This window comes from Panthera uncia, chromosome A2, assembly GCF_023721935.1.
Source record: "Panthera uncia isolate 11264 chromosome A2, Puncia_PCG_1.0, whole genome shotgun sequence".
Lineage (NCBI taxonomy): Eukaryota > Metazoa > Chordata > Mammalia > Carnivora > Felidae > Panthera > Panthera uncia.
Genome location: NC_064816.1, coordinates 136290908 through 136297824, shown reverse-complemented (window position 1 = coordinate 136297824; position 6917 = coordinate 136290908). Strand labels below are relative to the sequence as shown.

At 35.6% G+C, this 6917-nt stretch overlaps 1 pseudogene; it reads right to left on the bottom strand.

The window, feature by feature from the left end:
* Positions 1 to 5823: 5823 nt before the first annotated feature.
* Positions 5824 to 6173, bottom strand: LOC125930462 (60S ribosomal protein L39-like; annotated as a pseudogene).
* Positions 6174 to 6917: the final 744 nt, after the last annotated feature.

Genomic DNA, 6917 nt, shown 5'->3' with positions numbered 1-6917 from the left:
TATCACATATGCTTTCTTTTAAGTAAAATTTTTGAATTCAATTTTGAACTTACTTTCATAATTTTTTTACACTGATTCCTATGCTAGATTCAAAGCTTTTTGTAGTTTTGGTATCTTCCCATCTCGGTTATTTGGAATATAGGGTTTTTGTTTTGTTTTTTTAATCCAAGTTAGTTAACATATAGTGTAATAATGATTTCAGGAATAGAATTTAGTGATTCATCACTTACATATAACAACACCTAGTGCTCATCCCAACAGGTGCCCTTCTCAATGCTCATCACCTATTCAGCCCATCCCCCCACCCAACATCCCTCTAGCAACCCTCAGTTTGTTCTCTGTATTTAAGAGTCTCCTATGGTTTGTCTCCGTCTCTGTTTTTATTTTTCTTTCTCTTCCCCTATGTTCATCTGTTTTGTTTCTTAAATTCCACATATTAGTGAAATCATATGATATTAGTCTTTCTCTGACTGACTTATTTTGCTTAGCATAATACTCTAGTTCCATCCACATTGCTGCAAATGGCAAAATTTCTTTCTTTTTGATTGCCAAGTAATAGTCCATTGTATGTACATACCACTTCTGTATCCATTCATCAGTTGATGGAAATTTGTGCTCTTTCCATACTTTGGCTATTGTCGGTAGTACTGCTATAAACATTGGGGTGCAGGTGCCCCTTCGGATCAGCGTTTTTGTATCCTTTGGATAAATACCTAGTAGTGCAATTGCTGGGTCGTAGGGTAGTTCTATTTTCAATTTTTTGAAAAACCTCCATACTGTTTTCCAGAGTGGCTGTACCAGTTTGCATTCCCACCAGAAGTTTCTCCACATCCTTGCCAACATGTGTTGTTGCCTGACTTGTTAATTTTAGCCATTCTGACAGGTGTGAGGTGGCACCTCATTGTGATTTTGATTTGTGTTTCCCTGATGATGGGGATGTTGAACATCTTTTCATGTGTCTGTTTGCCATCTGGATGTCTTCTTTGGAAAAGTGTCTATTCATGTCTTTTGCCCATTTCTTCACTGGATTATTTGTTTTTTGGGTGTTGAGTTTGATAAGTTTTTTATAGATTCTGGATACTAACCCTTTATCTGATAGGCCCTTTGCAAATATTTTCTCCCATTCTGTCAGCTGCCATTTAGTTTTGCTGATTGTTTCCTTCGCCGTGCAGAAGCTTTTCATCTTGATGGGGGCCCAATAGTTCATTTTTGCTTTTGTTTCCCTTGCCTCTAGAGACATGTCAAGTAAGAAGTTGCTGTGGCTGAGGTCAAAGAGGTCGTTGCCTGTTTTCTCCTCTAGGATTTTGATGGCTTCCTGTCTTATCTTTAGGTCTTTCATCCATTTTGAATTTATTTTTCTGTATGGTGTAAGAAAGTGGTCCAGGTTCGTGTTTCTGCATGTTGCTGTCCAGTTTTCCCAGCAACATTTGCTGAAGAGACTCTCTTTCTTCCATTGGATATTCTATCCTGCTTTGTCAAAGATTAGTTGACCGTACATTTGTGGGCCCATTTCTGGGTTCTGGGTTCTGGGCTCTGTTCCTTAAATCTATGTGTCTGCTTTTGTGCCAGTACCATACTGTCTTGGTTACAGCTTTGTAATATAGCATGACGTCCAGAATTGTGATGCCTCCAGATATGGTTTTCTTTTTCAACATTGCTTTGGCTGTTTGGGGTCTTTTCTCATTCCATACAAATTTTAGAATTGTTTTTTCTAGCTCTGTGAAGAATGCTGGTGTTATTTTGATAGGGATTGCATTGGATATGTAGATTGCTTTGGGTAGTATCGACATTTTAACAATATTTGTTCTTCTAATCCATGAGCATGGAGTGTTTTTCCATTTCTTTGAGTCTTCAGTTATTTCTAATGCAGTTTTAATATCTTTCTTTCCAAACGGAACATGCAAGCAGTATTATTTTCTGAAATATTTTATGCCTGTGAAATGGCCCTCTTTATTTCATTCATTAAAGACAACCTAGATTGTTTTAAATTTCTTAAATGTCAATTTTTTATTCCCTCTGAATCTACAGGAATGATGTTTGGTTCCCCTGTTTTTTCTTAGACACTTGATATTTTACTTTTCTCTTTTCTCAATCCTTTGCAGATTTTTTCCACTGTCCCTCAGCTCTGTCTTCTTTCTTCCTGGGGCGAATGCTTGAATCTCTTCCTCAGATCCATGACTAGAGCCTGGGAAGAGATGCATGGCAGGCCCATTTGCCATGTCTGAAAAACACTAATCTACTGATTTTAAACTTTCTCCTACTCTGTAGCCTGGTTCTTTGAGACTCTGAACCAATGAGTTATATTAACAATTTATAATTCTTAACGTACATTTCCTCAAAGCTCTTCTTAATTCTTCCCCTTTCTTGAAGGTTTTGCTCATGATTTCACTTAAAAGCCATAATTTCAGCTTTTAAAGTCTTCTACAATATATGTCTTTGGGAAAAATATTTAAATTTCTATCTGCCTTTTAAAAAATCTAACTTCTGTTTAATGTTCAGATGTACCTTTAGTTTTATTTTGATAATAAAAAAATACCTACACATTTTTTCTCTCCTTTTATTATCACAAAGTGCCTTCTATTTACACTCCAAGGCTTAGGTGGCTTTATGTGGTCCAGTTTAATTTCTCTGTATTTGTGGCTCTTATACATCCTACACTGCTTTCAAAGGTAGCTGAATATCCCTTGGGTCTCTACTAAAGGGTTGGGTTAGGTAACAAATGAATCTTTCTCCCTTTGATTCTTCACCCATGACTACTGAATGAGGTGGTTTACCAGGGAAACAACACCCATAATTTTATTCAATGTTTAATGCTTCTGATTTTGTCTATTTTGCATGAATGTGTACGTGAACCATGATTTAATGACTATTCTAGACAGTGGCTCTATTGCTGAGATATGGCTAGAGTTTGCAGTCTAATGGCAAAGACAGATATCAAAGACATTCAGGTAAGGTTGGAGGGTTCTTTGAAGAAATGGATAAGCAGGAAAAAAAAGGACCTCTGACACTGACATTTTACTAATCCGTAATGAAACAGCCTAATGACTTTAAATTTTTGCCTGCCACACAAAAGTTCCAGACCTATCTTTGGTGCTCTTTTGTTGTATGCATGTGGCCTTCTAGATTCCCTAGTATATGTGGGGAGGCATTCAAAGCCTTTATTCCCCCAAATATCTCATTCCACAGCTTTTCTTGATAGACTTTGCAACATCTTATTATTTGCCCCAAATGATATCCTCTGCCTCAAGTGGCAGTAGCTAGTGTATTTTCCTTTCAGTATTTTTGAGGAATTCCCTTGCATAGTGGACTCTCTGTCCTGAGACTTATGAGTTAAGTAACAGGAAAGTAAGCCCTTTGCACTAGTCCTTCCGGGAGCTCCCAGGGTGGTCAAAATAGACCAACACAATTTTTTGAGAACCAGGTCTTCTCTGCTCCCTCCAGAACCAGAACCAATACCAGGAATGTGGGTTGCCAAGCTGGGGAAGGAGGTGGGATAGGTCAAAACACCAGAAAAGTCTACTGTGCTTCAGACATTGATTTCCTGATGAAGCATTAACCTGGTTACTGTAAATCTCTGACAATGTCCTAGATTTCCAATAAGGTTGATTCTGACCATTTTGTCAGATTCTTCTGTGTTTCTAGGGGAGGATGGGCCCCTGGAGTTCTCCACTCTGCCATTTTCACCGATGTTACTCTCAGCTTACATTTTTTACATGAAAATGCATGTCTGAGTGTTCTTTCATATCAATACATAAAAGTTTATTCATTCTTTTATATCAGTAGTGTTCTATTGTATAGATCTATAAGTACTTAATGAATCTCCTATTGCTATGCATCTATCTTGTTATAAACATTTTGCTATTACCAATGAGAGGTAGTGAATAGCCTCTATGTAGGTTATTTCACATCTCTGCATGCATATTTCCATAACAGATTACAAATGCATTGGTGTGCCAATGGGTATGAACATCTATAATTTTGAAAATATTGCCAAATTATGTTGTATATGCTGTTACCAGTTTACAAATTTACTAACAATGTATGAGAACCCATGATTTACTATAGTCTTTCTACTACAGTGCTTCGTCAATTTTTTTCATCCTCTCTAATTTGATGAGGTATAGTTTTTATTTACATTTCTCTAGTTATTAATGAAGTTGAGTATCTTTAAATAAATTTGAGACCTTTTATTTTAATTTATATGAAGCCTTTATTTATTCATTTCCTACTTTTATGGTCATTTTTTATTAATTTGTGGTAACTTTTTATATTGGGGCAGCACCTATGGTATTTCTGTAAATATTATTACTATTTGACTTTTTTTATGTTTTAAATTAACCAATACAGAGTAAGCCTGTGAAACCCTAGGCCCGTACCCTGGACCCCTGTAAAAGCAGAACCCCAGGCCCATGCTCTTCCCCTCAGCCCCTGCGACCTCACTGTGTGGTCCCAGGTATGCTGTGTAGTTTCCAGTTTCTATAAGTAATAAACCTTGTCTCTTTCAAAGTTTTCTGACGGCTATTGCTGTGTGCATCCCACACTCATAATAAGAACCAACAAGTGATGGTCCAGCCACAACACTGGTTATTGATAAACTGAGACCTGCATAACAGGAGGTTTGGATCCAGATTTAATTTCTCCAAATTAGGTTCCACTGGAACCCAGTAGGCCTAACACCTCTTACTGAATAGCCCATTCCTTTCTCCTTGCCACCCCACATACCAGTTTGAAGCGCCAAATTTATGATTACACCTCATTTCTGTACATATTTGTATATAAACTAAATTTTCTTTTAAGGGATTTTTTCCTACAAGTTCTAACAACTGAGATTACCTCCTATCGTTAGCAGAGTGTTTGTGGACCACCTTCCCTCCTGTTCAACTTTAATTTTCTCTTTAATAATCTTTGATAATCTTCTTTTATGGCAGCCCCCAGAGAATGTAGATACATGGTTCAGAAATGTTGCAGACTTACCTATAATTAGCTCTGGCTTTTTATGTTTATACTGGCCAAAATGGTAGAGAAAGTTGCCAAGTATGTTACATCATGAGACAAGTTAACCAGGTATATCAATGCATACATTCTCTTGGATGGAACATGCTCCACCATATATATCTGCTCTAACTTGCATTTTGAGCTGTAAAGATAAGTTGCCCGATATGTGATGTTGTTCCGGATAGGTGGTGGTTAGTGTCATATATCTATGAGAAACCTAAATTTTGGGGTATTTGTAGGTCCCTATTCAGGGATTTAAACTTTGTAATTTACAGTTCTCTCAGGAAAATTCTTCTCTAAAGCATGAAAGAAAGATGGCTACCTTCATATCCTTTTTTTAAAAAGTGAGATTTCTGATGAACTTTAAGGCTCCTATACCTAACAAACATATTCTAATGATTTTGATTGTATTATCGGTTAAGCTAGTTATAAGTAATGTTTACAGGTGAACTAAGTTTAATGAGCATTGCTTTCCTTAACACGTACCTTTTCTTGGGGATGTACATTTACATTTTATTATCATTTAGCAAATAATGGCATTAAAATTTGACTTCTAGATCAATGTTCTTACATATATCTTTCCATGACTCAGATTATTTCAATATACGTGCTCAAGAAAATGAGTAGATTTTCTAAAATATTAGTTACATGCTTTTATTTGATATGTAGTTCTATTGTATTTAAAGAGTTGTAGTTAAAAATGTGGGATTATGAAAACTAATGGATAATAATTGAGAATTTGTGCATTTGTAGTGTTGAAACATATATTAGGAGTATTTTTTTTAAGTTCTCACATATCTATTACTGAACCAACCTGTGGTACAGAAGTATAGTATCAGAGAAAAAACATTTCCCTGATAAAACATGTCTATTGCTTAGGTAGTAGTGATGTTTACAGAGTGATAGGATACAAACATGTGGCCTTAATGCTACATAAATATGTGTGCCATCTCATGCGCCATCCCTTATAGACCCATCCTGGTTCTTCTCCGATGCCTCCTCTTGGATTGTACCTGATTTTATTACCAGTTTTCATCTGAATCCACTGGGGAATGGGATGATTCTGCCTTTGTTTCTTGGCCAGTAATCACTTGATCCTGAAAGTCTTATGAGAAGACGTGGTGAGGAACATTCAACCACACACACCATGATGGAGGGGCAAAGGAGGTATTAGGAGTATTTTTTTTAACAATAAAAGAGAGAAAAGGCAAGGATAAGTATGATTATGAACAAATAAGTAAGCTTGAAGAGCTGTGATATAAGATTATGGGTTTCACTACTTACTTATATTAATTAACTTATGATCAGACCTCCAGAGAAAAACATTTTTTCTCTTGTATGAATCTTCAATGACACTGGACATGCATTAACTATATTGCTATGTGATTTATAAATCAAGATGATAAAATTTTAGTACTTCCATACTAGAGATAAAAGAAAGCAATTATAAGGAAATGAAAAGTAATAAGACTTCTAAAAACCTGAGAAACATAATTGCCTATCAAAGTGAATAAAATTAACCTTTATGTGTAGGACATGAATGCAAATTCTAAGAAACATTTTGTGTCTCTTACTTGCTAAAAAAACGTATTCTAACTTTAATGCTGAGCATAACATCTACACTTATCTTTGAAACACAACTACCCAAAAATATTTTTAAAATAAACTCTTAAGTACTCTGAGATCAAGTATTAAAATTATATAAATTATAGGCCAGTGCACACTCACCATGCTTCCACTAAGCATTTAATTTTGAGACATTATTTTTTAAATTCACAAAATTTCTATGGGTTGCTTAGGCATATTTATTAATTACCCAAGATTTTTGGAAATGGAGACTCAATTTCATATTATAAATGAGAAAGTACTCTCTCTTAGATACAAAAGTCTTTCAATTAATGCCAAAACCCACATAATTGTTT